This window comes from Malurus melanocephalus, unplaced genomic scaffold (assembly GCF_030028575.1).
Source record: "Malurus melanocephalus ecotype Western Australia unplaced genomic scaffold, MMel_1.1 scaffold_29, whole genome shotgun sequence".
Lineage (NCBI taxonomy): Eukaryota > Metazoa > Chordata > Aves > Passeriformes > Maluridae > Malurus > Malurus melanocephalus.
In genome coordinates this window covers 1535339-1553685 of record NW_026623261.1, presented here as the reverse complement: position 1 = coordinate 1553685, position 18347 = coordinate 1535339, and the positions used below count along the sequence as shown (strand labels likewise).

The following is an 18347-nucleotide window of genomic DNA, read 5'->3' as shown; positions in this document are numbered from 1 at the left end:
TAAAAATAGGCACCCACTGATGTGGTTCCATCTAAGGGCTTCAATCTAATTGATGTGCCCCAAAACATCATTTGTTTCCCCAAATGCAATATTCTGCCTCATTCTGAAAAAAAAGGCAGTTGGAAAAAACACTGATTAGATACACACCATGGATAGATTTGTGCAGCCTATTTGTGCTTATCCCATTTTCACTTTCAAAAACCAGAYCAGATCCGTGAGTTGTTGAATTGATGATGTGTCCTCTATTCCTTGTTGTGTTGCTTTTTTGTCTCCACTATTGCTTGTTGTGTTGTCTTTTGGTTTGGTTTGGTTTTTTAATCTAATCTCCTAGAGGACATGAGGCACTCATCCTTCATGCCTGCTTATTTCTAGCCTTTGGAAGATGTTATGTCTCTGAGAGCAAATGAAGATTTTCCAAGTGAGAAATTAATGGAGAAGATGTATATTTCACATGTGCCGTTGGAAAGACATCAGCATGTAAAAGCTTCTGATGGCTTTGGTTGTGGCTGTGGTGACAGGTCAGAGCTGAAGGTGTCTGCGCAGTTTTTCAAACAGAGCAAGGGAAAGCTGTTTCCTTGGCATGACCAAGATGCAAAAGTTACGGCTCAAGGCTCTGCAGGTGCAACCTTACTTCAGCCCTCTTCTATCTTTATTGTACATTCAATGATGAATGGACGTGGATGAAAAATAAAGTTTGTAATTGTTATAATCTAGGATGAGATCATGGCACATACCACAAGAACACAAGTCAGGCTGCTTGTTCAACAGCAAGCAGTTGGCTTTGACTAACTTTTCAATGGGTGCGTTTGCAACCTTAAATTCCAGGTATCAAGAGGATCAAAGCAGGTTATGCAATTTCCTAGAATGTTTTTCTTAAGAGGGAAAAACTAAAAACCAATTCTGTCACTCAGCATTAGGGAGCTCGAAACCTTAGCCCTCAGCAATGCAAATAAAAAGCACTTAGGCTGCTGAGAGAAGATTATTACCCTACAGAGGAGACAGGCAATTGAGAGGCRGCGCTGCCTGTCCTTCCTTTGCTCTGATTGCAAGTGGAGGAAATCCGGCATTAGGTATTGCCCAGAAGAAAAACCGGCTACTGTGGCCGAGGGCTGAATGCATATATCCAATGTACAATAATCGTCTTCTGGCTGTGACTTCATCTGCCTGAAAAACTGCCAGGAGGTGCCAGTTCATGCAGTTTGCCTCCTTAGTGTAAACCTTCAAAATGTTTGCAGCTATTTTGAAAGACAACACTTCAATCAGGATGTCATGAGATAAGCCTGGGACATGGATTTTGGCAAATTCTGAGGGCTATTTTAAATGAGGAATTTTTTCTTTGCAATAGGAAATGGTCACAAGCACCTTTTACTTAGAAGATACATCAGAAAATACTACTAGACACGTGAAGTGGCCTGTTACCAGCTCTGTAGTTGCCAGTCTCATTTGTCATCTGCTTCTCTAGGCACAGATAGCCTGAGATCATACGACTAAGGATCTGAGTGATTGAACTGGTAGTTTTGTTCAGCTTCTAGAAAAGATGAAGGAATTGATATAGCTTTGTTTGCAAGCTACATATATCCAGGCCTCATTTGTGTGAGGCCATTGCATGAGCCTGAGCWAATTTTACTCAACACTCAACCTTTTACTCGTGCTCTGTTTCTCTGCTTCATCATTTTACACAGCAAATACTTGGAAACAAATGTGTAAAAGTCTCAAAGGGATGAGGGCAGCAACACATCTGATCATAACCAGAAATGGTAAGCAGAGGAGCACCCGGCAGGTGTCAGAAATGCTGAGATTTCCACTCAAGGGTAAACCAAACCTTTCCTAATTTATAAATGAAAGAAAATTTTGACAGATAATTGACAGATAATTTCCATAAAATGCGCAGGATTTTCTTTTTGGGAGAAGGTGTGGGGGTATGGTTAGTTTTGGTTTTGATTTGTTTTTTTATCCTGGTAATTGCTACTACTGGAAGTTGTAAAGTGCTCTGAATGTGCAAACACAATCACTTGGTCATCATYCAACTGCCTAAATATTTGCCATGTGCTAAGCTGGACTCCAGCTATCATTTTGGAGGGGACAGGTTTCCCTTGTGTCCTGTGTCACCCATGCCAGTCCTGTGTGGATGCCTGGGGAATCCAAGTTGCTTTAGTGGCATGAAATGTGTATGGCCAGGCAACTGAATTTCTCCCTWACTTGTATCATCATTGGAGAGATAGAATTTGAAGCTTAATAATATTTTCACACATGATCTAATTTTTTCAAGGAATCAGACTCCTCACCAGAAAAAAAAACAAAAAACAACAGAATAATATCAAAATCACCTGGTRATAATAGGTTACCATCTATCAATCCTGTAAAACTAGGTGACAAGTCAAACCAGTCAATACCTCAATTTACACTAATTTCAAGAGTTCTCAATGCTCTGACTTCAGCAGTGGGGGTGACTGTAAGATGATGTCAATATAATTTATTTTTAAAGGGATATTTTTCTGCATTCATGGTGGCAAWGTAAAGCTGGGACACATGAATTAGTGTCATACCCTAGATATTCARATATCAAAAGCAAAAGGAAGAGATTATGGGAAATAAAATGAAATATGTCTGGTTGAATTACTTGCAAGGTCTAAAGAGGCAGACTTCTTTTTTACAGATACAACTGTCAATACAGAATTAATGCAAAGCTTAAATATTTTAGACAATGTTTATCTGAACAGTCTACAGGAAAGTCCTCCTGAGGAGGACTTAATTATTGACTTAATTTTGCTTTCCACCCAGTTAATTTCCAGGATTTTTCTCTTCTACAAAAGAAAGTCTTCAGGATGAAAAAATACCTTGATGCAACACTGAAATTGCGGTTGCTGGAGATTTTGAACGCTGCCTATGTGAACTGCAAGATCTCTGCATACATTCAAGGAAACAGGATCACAATGGAAGATCTAAAGGAAAGTGTTTTACCTGTAAAGAATACCCACAGATATTACTGTGTGGTAAGTGAAAATCTAATAAATTATTACAAGACAATACATAAACCTAAGGAGACAAAATTGTAGTTTCTTAAAGGCCTACACTTTTTTCTCCCCTTACTCTTGATTTAACTCAAAATGCTGTTTTATTMTTTCATATCTCAGAGAGACAAGTAATTTTAATTTTCTTTAGAAAAAGGACTGTCTCCCTTGAGAAGTTTAAAACAAAAGCTATACATTTAAGACATACTTTCACAACTTGATTAACAGGTTGAGGTCTTTTCTGTGTGGATTGTTCACATAGCTTTTAATGTCACTTGCCAGCACAACCCTCGGCTTTAATACACAAGCCCCAAAATAAAGTAACATTGTTTTTCTCCCCACCCCCTCTCCCTCTGTTGCTTTCTAAATGTATTTTGGTGGTGGAGAAGGAAGTTTATTTTTCTTGGCTTTTCTGGGGTTTGTTTTTCTGAAGAGGCACCAGAGTGGCAAGGGGGAGTGGCGGTGGGGGCCCTGGCTCTTTGGGCACCGAGAGCATCTCCTTCCCTTTGGCTGGCAAAGCTGCTTCCTCTCCTTTTCCTTCCCCTGCCCTCTTTTTGGGCCGCAGTCTTTCTGATTGTCCCCCTCCCTCCTTTCCCAACAGAAAGGGGATGCAATCTTAGTGGAAGGTCCTTGCCAGGCAGCYATTGCCGCAGGGGCTGGTGGAAAGGACCAGCTGCCAGCCTGAGGTTTCATCAGGCAGTTTCAGTCCCTCTTACCACACTTTTTCATTKTGTTGATCGTAAAAGCCAAAGTGAATGTTTTCTGATGATTATCTCAGACCTTCAGCCACAATCTACTGTGACCAATGTCTGTTTCCTTCCCTCCTCATGTTATCAAGAATCCGATACCTGCCCAGCTACAATGACTTTGACCCTTCAATTTATTATTGCAGTTAGTGAATAAAAATGCTCCAAACAGGAATCTCAAAACAAAACAAATAAAACCATTTCTTGATACTGCTGAAAACTGACCTTCATGTGCCACCCTGTCCTCCTCCAAGGCCTGCTAAACCGACAAGAAAGATTCCCATTAGTAAATCACTATTGGATCATTAAACCTTTTTAAGGCAGTATGTGCCTTACCAAGAGAATGAGGATTACGACACAGCGGTGGCTGCTGCCCACCGACAATCATGGGAACCGACCTCAGTAATAAATCCATTAATTATCTGGCTCACTTTGACCGGTTCTCACGCCAGAGCCGCTCCTTTGATGTGACCGTCAAAACTCAAGGATGCCCAATAGCAGTAGCCACCAACAAAACAAAAGAGAAGTAATAATTCAATATAAATATGTAAAACCTGCCTACCCCTATGCCCAGCTTTTGCAGTGGGGTATTTCTGTGCCTGTGGTTCAAACTGGAGGAAAAAAAAAAAAAAAGGGAAATAAAGCTGGTTTTCTCCTGCATATAACCTTTTAAATGAGGAAGAGCTAGGCATATTAAAGATATTTTTTATCTATTGTTTACATGTGTCACTTTTTCAGCTATAGAGAGCAGGTTCTCTGTTGCTTTTCAAAATCCGTGTTACAGTTCATCACTAAYAGAACTTGTCCTGTGAAGCAACTAAGGATGTACTTTCAAGGGAAAGAGAGGAACTATTCCTCTTCAGTGTGATTATTTGTATAAACAAAATTATTTATGCTTTTCAGCCCCCTGCAGGACCAAAACTTTAAAGGATGCATTTTTGTCTGAGTTTTATAAGTATTAGGTGTCAAGCTACTTTTCAGTGTTTAAATACATCAGAAATACAACTTGTTTGTTAGTTCACTTTATGGCTACTCACCTGTTAAGTGGGAATAATGTTAATTAATTCTTGTCCTGGATCTTGTCTAATTAGACCTCAGACCCCAGGGGAAAGATTAGCTCCTAACTCATCATCATCTTGTGAGCACTCTTAACTCAAGTTTCTAGCCCTCACTCTAAGTCTTTGGTTAATAGAAGACAGTAGCTCTCTTGGASCCCGGATTCTAGTGAGGGGGGCAAATTGCTGATGGCATAATGGATGACAAAGAAGAAAACTCCTCTTTGAATGTATGACCAGAAGAAAAGCAGAATTTACCAAATTATGTTTATTMATTTGGCTTTTTACTCTTCAAGGAGGATCAGCAAACTAATAAACAGTAGGTACAAGAAATTTTAAGATACCTGTCTTTCAGGTGTCCTTAGAAGACCTGGATTTTGCCTGCACCCACAGCGGAACCACCAGCCAAAGACACACTTGGGGGAATCATGATAGTAAACACAAGAGTGAGCACKTCAGAACTGGGTTTGGCAAGTACACAGAGGCTCCCTGAGAGCCTTGTAGCAGGCAGGGGAGTCAGCAGGAGGTGATGGGAAATTAGGGGTTCATATTTGTCTTCTCATGTGTTTGACACACAGCTYCAGCCTGGCTGCTTAAGGGGGGATGAGCACAGTGCAGTGATGAGCACACAGCAGGGATGAAAGCCCTTGCAGGCTCCAGCAAGAGACTCCATTTTTATTGACACAAGGCCACTGCCCAAACAAATCTGAAACTGAGGCTTACTGCCTGGCTTGGGGTAGAGAATGAACAAACTGCAATACTTCATCCTGATAGAATTAGGCAGGTAGTCTCCTTTTTCATTTATTTTGCCGGATCTCTTGTACACAACTGCAGCTTACACAATACCAATTATGCCATTTATGGAATACAGGGTTATAATTTCTGTTAAAAATCCCTTGCAAAGGACGTGGGGCAAATTTGGGTGCACAGCCAGGATGGCACCCTGCTGTGGCCACCCTCCATCAGCCCAGATGCTTTGTCCTTGTCTGAATCACTGCTATTCCCTGTTGCATGCAGCAGACAGCAGCACCAGTCAGAGCGTGTGTTGTAATACCAATTTATAGTCTGTTATTATTTTCCTGCTTTTGGGGAAAACTGGCACCTCCCAGCTCTGTTTTCCTGCTAGCAAGAMAAAAATTAGGCACAGCATAATAACGTTGTCAATATAGTTTACTAAAATGGGATTCATCAAAAGAGCACATGGGAAACAAAGCACGGAAAGGCAGAAGGTAATGATTGACTGTAGCCACAAGGCAGTATAAAAAGGATCTAGTAAGCAGATTTGCAGCATGCAAAAGTTCAGRCTTTTAAAAGGATCAGAGCTTTCATAATTTCATGATCAGAGTACTCCTTAATAAGACATGGCAATTGCTCCTGTAAAAGGACTYGCTGGAAAATGGTCCATGGGTAGTATTATCTAGATCTGTGAGTGGTAATTAAATCTGCATTGGACTTTCATTAACATTAGCTTAAGTAAACTGTCTTGCTTTGCATAAGATAACTTCTCCTAAAACTTAATTCAGAGTAAATTTTCCAACTATAGCTCTCAAGGGACAATCCAAGTAGAATGTGAAGTGAGGTTGTTTTTGGTTTTTTTTTTTGTTGTTTTCTTTTCTTATTGTCCAGAAGGCTTTTCATGGTGAATCTGTAGCTAGGGAAGAGATTTACAGTTATATTTAAGACAGCAATGTTYTATGGAGCAAATATTGGGATAGATAATAGAATGGGGGGCAGGGGGGAATCTTGAAAAAGGACTGTGTGCCTGAAAGCATCCTTTAGGTTGTTTTTCCTTCCACCCCACCAGTTTAATAAACACTWCGCCTTGTTTGTGTCCTTTCACTGCCATGGTGACAGCACTAATGTCATAGCACAGACTGCTCCCATTGCTCACCAGCCTTGTGAATCCATGCAGAAGGGAATGAACCCAGACCTTATCTTGTGTCCTTGGGCAGAGGATGCTGACCTGGGATRCAGAAATTCTGGTTCCCTTCTTCACCTTGGCACAAACTTTCTGCACGACCTTCAGTTCAAAACCTGCATGTGAAAAGCAGAGGCGCTGCTGACCCCTAACAGAGAGGCTGTGACGGTGAACATGTTCAGGGACGYGGTTCTTCGTCACTCTGGTCATGGTATGTGTTCGTCATTATATTGACAACACAGATAGGATGAGGTGATAGAGCCCGAGTCATACTCTTGATAATTCTTTGTGACTTTTCTTGTTTTTTTTCTTTATAATTTTTTTAATGTTATATTAAGACTGTTTAAAGACAGATTGTAAAGTTTCCGTGTACAGCACTGGACCCAGAAGCTAAGCAATTATTTGCCTTATYCAAAGCTTCATTTGTACATGAAGTCGGCTGTATCAGCAAATAMAAATCCTTCATTACCCTACAGCTCACTGGAATGGAACGGGCACAACGTTAACCTACGGAATTGAATCTGAAACCTCCAGAGRGGCTGCTCTGGGAACCGCGGGCGGGTGGCGGCAGACACAGGACCGGGATGCCACCTCGTGGCGTCTTCCAACAATGTTTTTTTTCCATKGGAAAAGGCTCGTTGCCTTGTAGAGGATACCACGGAGTTGTACTTGTTTATGTCCACAATAAACCAAAAAATAAGGCGATAAGCGGCCATGAGAATGTCCTGGGAACAGAATAAATCTAATATCTGCATGACTGTATACCCTTCAGACAAAAGTGAAATATGAAAGCAAGTAGAAAAGTGAAAAATATTGGATAYTTAATTTTCTGAAGAATTGCTAGCCATAAAAGTCATGCAAAAATTTATGTTCACTCACAGCCAAGATACTTCATAAAAGATTGGAAAAACTTGCAAAGTAGAACTAATGCAGGGCTATAACTTAAAGGATGTAACAAGAAAGAAAAGTTGATTCAGCTGCTGGTTTAACTCTATCTACAGTTAAGGTATTGTCTTCCCTATCATTCTTATTTCTTCGGCAGTTCAATCCCATAAACCTTTGCTGTGAGAAGGAAAGCACTCAGTCACATTTTTTAAGGAAGAACAGAAGTGAAAGTAAAAATACTTGTGAGCCAGTATCTCAAAATCTACCACAGAAGTGAATTCAGCTACACTTTGAAAATGTGTTGTGAATAATCTTATATTTGTTTGAAATACCTCTGCTTTAGCCAGATYACTTTTGTGATGTGATTTTGATTGCACTGCCAGTCCTTTGTAAAATAGCCCACCTTTTCTAGGGCTTCAGCATGCCAACATCATTAATTACTCTTCATCTAAAACAAAAGTATCAACAAAGCTCCATGAAGGACGGTTCTTCTACCTGTTAAAAACAAGTACCCAATTCCTTCCCTCTATCACTAAGGTCCAGGAACAGGCAATCAGAAACTGCTGTAACACTCTTCAACACAGACCAGGATACTTTTAATCACAGAGGGATCTGAAGTGGAAGGACACCAGACAGAGGACTGGTGCCTATTCCTTGCTGGATGGATATTTGCTGTCCATACAAGGGCAAGTTTCAGGTCTGGCATGGGACTGAAAAGGGATTTGGAAGGCCATTAGATAACTTCTTCAGAKATTATGCTGCTTTCCTAACAAAATATTGTAAACTACTCTTTCTTTGTGTGCAAGAGCTATTTTCAGGGTTTCTTAGTGCTTCTAAAATCTTATGTATGAATATCCTTTCTCAGACGACTCTAAAACTGGATTTACAGTGCTAAGAGTGTGCAAATGTCCCACTGGAAAGTGATTAAAGCAAAAGGACTTGCTTCTTTTGCTCCTCTTCTGCAAAACCGTACATATGCCTTTTCTGGGAAGGTAGTCAACACCTGAAATTCATTTTAGCTGCTTCTAAAATTGCCCATCATTTTCTGATGTAGAAAGCAGCAACTTCTTCTGCCAATTTAGTAAGGCATTTCACTGAGATCAAAGAGGGAGAGAAGAATCTCAGACCCCTACACAGCTCTAATTAATAAGTAAACTCTTAATTATATAGGAAAACRCAGGATGAAATAATGTAATTGTGACTTTCAGGAGATCCACTGAGGTATTACCCTTGCCCATTCTGAGAGACTTGATGAYTTGCCCAGCCCACTCTTAACAGCCTCCAGCTACAGGAATGAAKAATTCMKTAGGTGACAACTGTGGACCTRGTGTTTAACTATAATTTGGCACCTTTTCTTCATATCCAAAGGGTGAAAACAGCCCTTTTGACGGTTTTCTTTCTGCCTCAAAGCAAAGGTGATCCCATCCCTTCGCACCTCCTTGAAGCTTCTTTCTCATAAAAAATTGAGTGGAGGACCTTTCTCATGAGACACTCCTATCTGGAGTGGAGGGAGGCCGTTATTTCCAGTGGTGCTTTCACATCACACCAAAGTATTTACTCGTAAAGTGTGGACTATCAGTAACAAGGAGTTATATGGGCGATGCAGGGGCTGTGACTTGCTCCTGGCAGCAGGAAGAATCCCTGCTAATCCCAGGTGTGCTAGCCTCTGGTCTGCAGTCTGTGTAAGCTAACAATAATATTAATTTATTATCAGTATTTCCTGGTTTACCTGCAGCAGTATACTGGGTCCCGCTGGGATGCTGTTAATTGTCCCCACAGCAGCCCTCGCAGTGCTGTGCTTTCTGTCTGTAGCTAGAAGGGTGTTGATAACACRCCGGTGTTTTGGCCCCTGCTGAGCAGTGTTCCCACAGCTTCAAGACTGCCTCCAACACTCCTTCCTCCCTCCCGAGGCCAGGAGGCTAGGGGGAAGTGGGGGAGAGTTTGGGCAGGGACATAGCCAGGACAGATGATGCAGCCTGAGCAAAGGGGATATTCCTTACCATATGACCACTGTGCTCAGCAATAAAACCTAAGAGAAGAGCAGGAGTAGGGATTATTTTTTAAGATATTTTTCTTCCAAGCAACTGCTGCATATATTGGACCTTTGGTCTCTTTCATTAGACTCCTTTTCCTTCACTAAACAAGCAAGTTTTTCATCTTATTTTCTCCCCCTGTCCTTCTGAGGAGGGGGGTGAGAGAATGGCTGGGTGGGCATCTGGTAACAAGGCAGTGTGAGCCCACCACAGGCAGGCACTTTTCCAACGTGGTCCTCCTACCGCCCTCTCACCCTACAAATCATGGGCAAGTGTGGGAATGGGGAGCTACAGGTGAAGAAGAGCAGGTCTCGCTGGAGCCCTGGATTCCGATGCTGGGATATGCAGCTGATGTGCACTGCTGTGAGCTCTGGGAGGAGGAGGGGAGGCACCTACTGTTGCCCCACTGGGACAAGCTTTACCCTGTTCTCATCACCTCTTGCCTCGCCACCTGGTGGAGCAACCATTTTTAGGAGCTGTGAAAGAAGTGGCCTTAAGTTGCATCAGAGTGAGTTTAGATTATATATTTGGATTTTTTTTTTCATTAAAATGGTTGTAAACCATTGGAACAGACTGCTCAGAGAAGCAGTAGATTCACAACTCCTGGAAGTGTTCAAAAAGTGTATGGCTTTGGCGCTTGAGGTCACAGTTCCATGGTGAACAAGGCAGCAGTTGATGGTTGGACATGATGATCTTAAAAGGTCTTTTCCAACTTTAGCAATTCCAAGGTGTTGTGAGGGCTTCACAGCAGGAAGGATGGAGACAGGTTCTAATTGCAGGGAGTCATTAAAAATCCTTTGTCCTCTTTGGTTACTTCTTACCACTTCCAGAGGAATATCTGGTATCTCTCCTGCGCCTCCCAACCATATGCCCTGCAAGGTGGCGGCAGTGCAAGTACACCGCACACAAGACAGTCTGCTGCTCTGCTGAGCAAGCACCACAGAGAGTTGCAGTCACCTGTCTGCCAGGACAGGGGASCAGGGGATAAAGCCTTCCCACCTTTTCTGTGTGGAAACAGCACTCGGTCAGAGAGGCACTTGCACACCAGTGGCAGCTAAGTGGGACACAGRATCACAGAATGGGTGAAGTTGGAACAGACCATAGTGGGTCATTTGCACCAACCTCCCTGCTCAAGCAGGGCTTTCCTAGAGCATATGGCACRGTATTGTGTCCAGGCAGCTCTTGAATATCTCCAGTGAGGGAGACTCCACSACCTCTCTGGGCGACCTCTTCCAACCTGGTCACCCACACAATGAAGAAGTTCTTCCTTATATTTAGGTGGAACTTCCTGTGCATCAATTTCTGCCCATTGCCTCTTGTCCATTGCTTGGCTCTATCCTATTGACACGCCTTGTGGGGTCAATAGGATACTTGTAGACATTGATGAGGGCCCCTTCTGCTGTCTCATTCAAGGCTGAACAGGTGCAGTTTCCTCATCATTTCCTCAAAAGAGAGATGTTCCAGGCCCTACTAGGTCCCTGCTGCCACAGTTCAAAGATTTGTGACAGTACTAATGTCTTGTGGCCCTCTAGGCAAGCCTCTGCTGACTCCTAGAATCCTTCTGGGTGGGCATGGGGAGTCTATAGGCAGTTTGTGAAGGTGAAGGGAAGATTTCCAGGCAGATGCTACACCTGGCCAGGCTTCCCCTGTCCTYCAGCACAGGGCACTGAGACTTTTCACACTGCCTTCATGCACGGTTCCTCCAAACCATCAAGTGTGTCTTAAAACTCCCATGTCTCTGACTTCCACAGCAGCCAGCCGACGGGCCCGGAACTGTAAAAGCTAGAAGTAGAGAGCCGAAAATAAACCCAAAACAAAAGAGAGAGGGGGAGACAAGTAGAGAGAAGGACCGAGAGAGAGAGAGGGGCAATAGAGAGAGAAAAGGAACTTTCCCTGACCGGGAATCGAACCCGGGCCGCGGCGGTGAGAGCGCCGAATCCTAACCACTAGACCACCAGGGAGCTCTGCAGTTGTGATTCCGTTCCTCGTTAAAGAAGCAATAACACAATAATATCCTGTCTTTTGTCGCGTTGTGCTGCTATTTTCTCCATGTGTTCCCATTTTCCGGGCAATACAAAATCCTGGAAGCAGCAACGTGTAGAGAGGGACGTTCTATTCCACCGCACGGAAGAGAGTAGCGGCGGCGGGGTGGGGGGAGAAAAGGCGTCCCAGGCGAAGCCGGTGGGCGGGAGGCGGGATGGTGGAGGGGGCCCGGGCGGGACGGAGCCTCGGGCGGGAAGGAGCGGCCAGCCGGGCGGTGCTGCAGCGAGAGCGGGGCTGGCTCACACAGCTCCACAGGCAAGAGCTGCGCGGGGCCGCGGCAGGGGCGGGGGGCTCGGAGGAAGGCGCCGGAACTCTCCTTCTCCTTCCGCCGGCTCCCTTCCCGCCGCCTCCCGCAGGCGCGGGGTCCGCGCTGTTGTTTTCTCATTTCATATCGCCTTTGCACGCTGTTGGTGACACCATGGTCTCTTCACGGGGTCACACTGTCACGGCTGCAGGCGGGGTTTCGGCAGCCGAGGCTCTGCAGTGCACATCCGTGCCGGCAGGATGGAACGGGCCGCCGGGAGGGCAGGAACGCGGCGTTTCCCTCGGCCCGGCTGGGTCTCTGCGGGGGCAGGCTGTGGAAACGCGGCTGCTGCGGGTTCCGGAGCTGGGCCTGCGGGGGACAGCCGGGCCCAAGGCCGGGCTCTGGTGGCCGCCAGTGGCTCCACAGAGGGGATGGAGGTTGGAGGTTCGCTTGCCTTGCGCTGGCGCGGCCTCCTCACACGACAGATGTTAATCTGTGACCTTGCTTTTTTTGGTGAGGCTTGTGTAGGCAGGATGGAAACGGCCAGCGCTGCAGATGACCTCTGTATGAATGCTTTTTCCTCTGGCGTGTTGTTTTCATGAGCATAGTAGATCTGGGAGCTGTGCAAATAGTATTCCCTATTTAGGCAGTGTCCAACGATTCRGGAGGGTTGGCTCTACAAAAGCAAATTTCTCTAGTTCTCAAGCCCTCTGCCTCTAAAATGCAAAAACGTTTCTGTGTTGATAGATAAGCTTCAGACTGTGTGCTTCTGGACTGTGCAAATATGCATTAGCTGATCTTTAAAAGCTTTAGAGTCTGAAAACAAACTTCAGGGGATCACTTTCTTCTGGGAGGAACGAAGGAGGTTGAATATGTTTGTTTTCCATCTCATCAGCATCCCTGTTCAGCCAATGGTTCATTTAATCACAAACAATTCACCGTAGCAGTCTCGAACAAAAGGTGTGTCTTGATTGTGATGGAGCTTTATTTGGTCCGAATTCAGCARTTTTACTGTGCAGGGAGGAAGATAACAAAATATGAGGTTAAAATSAGGCCCTCTTAGATACCATCTAATGTCTTATATATGCAAGAACAGCTTTTCACATGTGTAGGATCAACAGCATCYCCTTTGGTAAGACCAAGGCATTTCAGGGTTTGAGGAGCCAAAGCTGTGGAGGGCTGGAGGCTGAGATATCACTGTGGCCTGAGGCCACTGCAAAGAGGTGGGTGTACTTAGGTAAAAGATGTCCACTGTCCCAGCAGGTAATCTGTGCCCATTGTTGGGGAGAAAGGAGAAGTGGGGTCTAGTTTCCTCCAGGATGAAACCTGCAAGGAACACCAGCCAAATTTTGAGCTGGTTATACTGCAGACACTGAGCTAGCCTTAAGTATTTGTATAYTCCACTAGGTCCACAGTGTTGTGTTTGAAAGTATAGGATTCTCCACCSTGGGTGCTTCTCTGGTGGGTTTTGCCAGGGGTACTGAGTTCTGTGGCTGTGCTGTTAGTAGCATTGGAGGTTAGAACTAGGGTAGGTCCACAGCAGCTGCATTTGCGGGGTTGGAGATGCAAGTTACAGAATGGTTATTCCCACTCTCAGAGTGTCTGTTATGTGACACCATAGAGGAAGGCAGGGCTGAACCCCTTGATTCTTAAGCTTCCTGAGTGATAGAGACAAAATTCTCCCCCTGACAATTTCAGAAATGTATCCGAGTCTATGAAAGATGTGATCTTATGGCTGATGGCAGGGTGCGCATATGTGTTTTGTCCATGCCTTAGGAAATTGTTAGAAGTAGGAACAGATGTTAGCAAATCACTTTCCAAATGAGTAGTGTATCTTACTAAATCTATCTTGAGCAGTGAAAGTGTTGTTGATTGCAGCCACAGGAGCCCTGAAAACTAAGGTATGTACTAGAGAAACTTACTAAAATAAGAAATGTTTTCCGTGATGTTAACCTCGAGGGTGAGAGTTGACCACTAGACCATCAGGAAAATAGTGCTGAGAGTCATATGCTGCCTATTTATTTTTAGAAATGGCTTTCTTTTCTGTACATGTCATGTGCATTGACAAAAGATTGTGCCTCTTCTCTGGCTTCTTGTATCTGATAGAGAAATCCATCGGTGAAATTGTCAGCGATTCAGTCTCCTGCCAGCACAGAAGCAGCCAGTGCCTGTGYCTGCAGCCCTGAGATGGTAGCTGGWGAAGAATGATCTTCCCAAATGTATCAGGAAAGGATGTCAGAGGCCGATTTTCTTTGCACTTAATGCTGGTGTGCCTGTAAATTCGAGTGAGTAGCATTCAGTGTTACAGGTACTGTAGCACAGCTGTCAGAGTTTGGTAGGTAAAGCTGAATTTTGGAACCTGAAAAATCAGGCTGATTACTTTAAATGCAAGCTGTACAGCAGCATGCAATTAACTTGTCTGTTCCATGTGAATRCATTACATATTATTATTTCTTTAATTTGAAATGCTGATTGATGTGTGACAGTAGGCTTACTATGCAAAAATGAGTAAGAATAACATCAAAGTGATGTGCTAATTTATGGAAAGTGTATAATTTGAGTATGTTTCTACTATATAACGGTAAGTACAAATTGTCTTTAGTACCCAGGGTACATGCTTCAATTCTAGTGAAAACCCTTTATCTGCACAGAAGCTGCATTTACCAGTCCTCCCTTTCCTCAACTGTGTTTCATGTGGCAAGTCTTGATATCAGATTTTTCTTCTGTAAGCTAGCCCGACTTGAAATAGACATCATCCCAGTTTCAAGGAAGTGGAAAGAAGAGGGAAGGAAGAGATGACACACAGTCTTTTGCTATTTTATGTTTAATTTRCATGTATGGTCAGAGTGATGGACTAACTGTTAGATTATAATGATTTTCCGGGGGAAAAATACTATTTCAGTTTGTACTTTTGTATCTGTTTATACCGCAGTAGTGTTTAGATGGAAATAACGTGAGGAMAACCTGAAAAGGCGTTGTCCAAACGCTGTAGCGGCGGTGGTACTCGCAGCTCCAGGAGCACATTCCAGGCTGGGCGGACGGGCTCCCTGTGCCTGCAGTGTGGAGCACACGGCGCAAGGGAGCGCCACAGGGGCACGGGCAGCGCCAGGGGACTGGGTTAATGGTCCTGAAGAACAATGAGGGGAGGAATCAGCAATATTTTATACATACTTTCACAGGTTCTTGTATTCCTTTTCTTCACCTTCTGTTCTTTCCCKGGCACTGCCATTTGACTTAGAAAAACCTGGGCCAGCTTTTTTTCCCATTCAGCCCACGTTAAAACATTTGATTCTGGGGTTTGGGGTGAAGTGTGGCAGTGAGGTGTGGCACTGCTTCATGCAGTGACCATTAAGCTACCTGAACTGAAACAAATAGGACCTTTTTGTCATCTCGTATCAGCAAATTCAATTTTTTTTTATAGTCTCTTTCCTGCTGAGCATTTTGGAAGCAACTTCTGATTTGCTCTTCTAGACAGAGCAAATGGGTGCACAGAATCAGTTATTAGGGGAGACTTTCTTAAAGTTTCAAGCTATGGTCTCTTTCTCATTTTTATAAAACTTGTGGAGAATTTCAATACCTCTGTCAAATTGAGTTATATCTAGACAATCAATTTAAAGTTAAAGGGTGAATTGGGGACACTCTGAAAATTCATCATTACATAAACTGAAGAAACCAGGCTAAGAATAGCCCTCAGTGCAGTAGGATCAAGCAGAGCCTCAATTATRTATGCATAAAAGTCTGTCTGTATGAAACCTATTTTGTGACTACTTCATGGTGAATAATGGTAGGAGTAATGGGCAAAAACAGAAGGACTAACAATAGAAGAGAAAGATTTGTGTCACCTTTATTTTTATRTTTTTTCAAAACTGGACTTTTATAGTAGTCAAGGTTGTCAGTGTAATTTTTTATGGCAGGTTGCTTTTCTTAAATAAATGAGCTGTGAGCTAGCAATTACATATGTAAAAAAAAAAGAAACAAAATGAGCAATACAGTATTTTTTCTGCTGTTAACCTAAGCTGATCTGAATGCAGGCCGGAAACATACTGTACCTCTAGCARTTTTTTCTCTTGAATGTATACAACTCTGTTAATGTACTTTGAAGTAGAAGATCAAAACCCATTCAAATGTGGTATTTTAGTATCCCAAATCTGTTCTATCTTCCGTGTGTGGTTGGTTATATATACGAATTCTTTTTCTATGGTAAAAATTCACAATTTGGAAGTGATGAAAATAGCMAACTTCCATTTTATATTCATCAAAACAATGTAAACAGTGATGAAACAAATTTGCTCAATCCTGAAATCAACAAGCGACATGAATTTAAGATTTTCTCAGGTAAAGATATTCTAAGCATTGATACCCCAAAGACAATGAATCAAATTATGTCAGAGCATTTGTATTCAGATGGATTGGCAAGGAACATACAGCCTGGAAACATGGGAAAGGGCAAACCATTCAGACTGTCTGCTATCCTCTATCCTAGAGAGAGACTAAAATGAAATTTTATTTCTAAGGTGGTGTGTGTGTATGTCTAATCTACCTGTCATCTACCTATTTCATGTTAAAAGTTGCAACAGAAGGGCAGGCATTATTTAGTGCTTTCAGATTCAGTAAATTAAAAGGGTGTATGACATTCCACTCACACAGGTTCTTCTAATGACATGAAGTCTGTATGTTGAGCCACAGGCAGTAAACCAATAAACAGTGCCATAACCAGAACTTGTATGATGCCTCTGTTTCAGTCTTCGCCTGCTTATCCTGCAGCTCTGACAGGAATCTGAGCGATTTATTCCCCATGCCAGCAGTCTAGAATATGTATTTTATATGCTTGGGCAACACAAATACTATAGAAATGTGTAGTTTTTTTGTCTGCTGTATGGAATCTGTGCGTTGTCTTCATAGAGCTTTCTACACTCTACAAGAGAGGTGACTGTGCTTGGAATGAAGATGGATAGCAGAATRGTACATTAGGACAGGGWTAGCTTTTTCTGGAGCTAAAATAARGCATTAGCCACTGTCATTGTTGTGCAAGTGCAGCTAAGAGATAAATAGGGTTTCCACCACTTTGATGGATAGGGCTTCATAGCTTCTGCAATTTGGCAAAAAGAGCTTGGGTAAACAGTACTACTATTCTYCTTCCTCTTTTTTTCCCCCAGTTTTATTATCTAAGCACTGCTGGAGRAGYAACTGAGASCAGAGCCCCTTTCTTCTGTGTGGTRGTAGATAACCCTTGTGCCAGTGAWGTTTTTGAGATTTTAACCAATGCAACCTTGGCTTTGTCCGTCTTTTGCTGGGTAATAAGATGTAGTAATTGCAGTATGCTCTCAAAACGTATCCTCTAAGCAGCAGACTACATTTTAAAGAAAATCTGTCTCTTGTAAAATTAACTATTTCTGTTAAAATAAAAAGAAATCAGATGGAAACTTCAATTTTAGCTTAAAGTGCAGCAGCAAATTTAGTGAAGGAGTTGAGACAGTTGTTCCAGTAGTGACACTGAGCGGTAGCAAGCATATCAAGCAAGTAGCAAGTTGGCATTATCCTACAAGCAGGATAATGCCAACTGTGGGAGATGGCTCTGTGTCTGTACTGGAGATGCATTTGGTCCTGAAAATGACACGTTTTTGAAATKAATCTTTAAGCAGTTGTTAAATTAAAAAATTTCTGACAAATATTTCTTACTTAAAATTCGTTGGATTTGTAATATTGTGACTAGTAAAAAAATTACTCTTGAGACATCTGTGTGCCATTTGTTATTTTGACGCTCTTTTAGAATCTCTATAAAATATGTGTTAACTTCGTGTCACCTTTTCATTTATGCAGGTATCTGCCTATCTTCAGGCTTGAGTTTCTGTCTTGGCAGAATTCGTAATTTAATGGTGTTAAAATGTCTTTGTAGGTCTTCCCCTAAGCTTTCAGTCTYTCAGCTGATTACTCACCACAGGAAGAAATAAGCTAGATCTTGTTTAGGCTAGCCACAAGYGTTTGGAAGGGTTACCTACAGTTATCTCCGGCAAGGAAGTGGAGTTTCTGGTAAATATAGCAGTTGTTGTTTAATGGGGGTTGGATGAAGAACCCTACTGCTGGGCAGTTTAGAAACAGCAGATGACCTTTGTAGGATTTTCAATTTCCCACGGATCTAAAGGTTTTGGTTAACCTCAATTTCTAAACTGGTTGTTTTGTTTTTAGTACCGCACTTGAGAAAACTCCCCTCCAGAGGCAGACCCCGGCGCTTGGGCTTTATGACTCGTAGGATTTCTGGCCCTGCAGACCGACCYCTTCCCCCTGGACAGGGCTTGATGCCCGTCAAGCGGCCCAGGAGCGGCTACCGCCCCCAGCCCCGGGGCCACCGCGACCCGGCGGGGCCAGGGCGGCCGGGCGGGGCCGAGGGGGAGGCGGGACCGGCGGGCGGGGC

The 18347-nt window shown here is 43.2% G+C and overlaps 1 protein-coding gene and 1 non-coding gene across 4 annotated transcripts in view; one reads left to right on the top strand and one right to left on the bottom strand.

Moving 5' to 3' along the window:
* Nucleotides 1–11537: 11537 nt before the first annotated feature.
* TRNAE-CUC (transfer RNA glutamic acid (anticodon CUC)) lies at nucleotides 11538–11609 on the bottom strand. The gene has a single exon. It is a non-coding gene; the product is annotated as a tRNA-Glu (tRNA).
* Nucleotides 11610–13874: 2265 nt separating this feature from the next.
* NCOA7 (nuclear receptor coactivator 7) overlaps nucleotides 13875–18347 on the top strand; it is an 84396-nt gene continuing 79923 nt past the window's right edge. For 2 of the 3 annotated variants that reach the window (XM_057363611.1, XM_057363609.1), the window contains exon 1: nucleotides 13875–14220. The gene's annotated coding sequence lies outside the window, so the exon portion shown is untranslated. The remainder of the gene's footprint in view (nucleotides 14221–18347) is intronic. The other variant, XM_057363610.1, reaches the window with a different exon arrangement.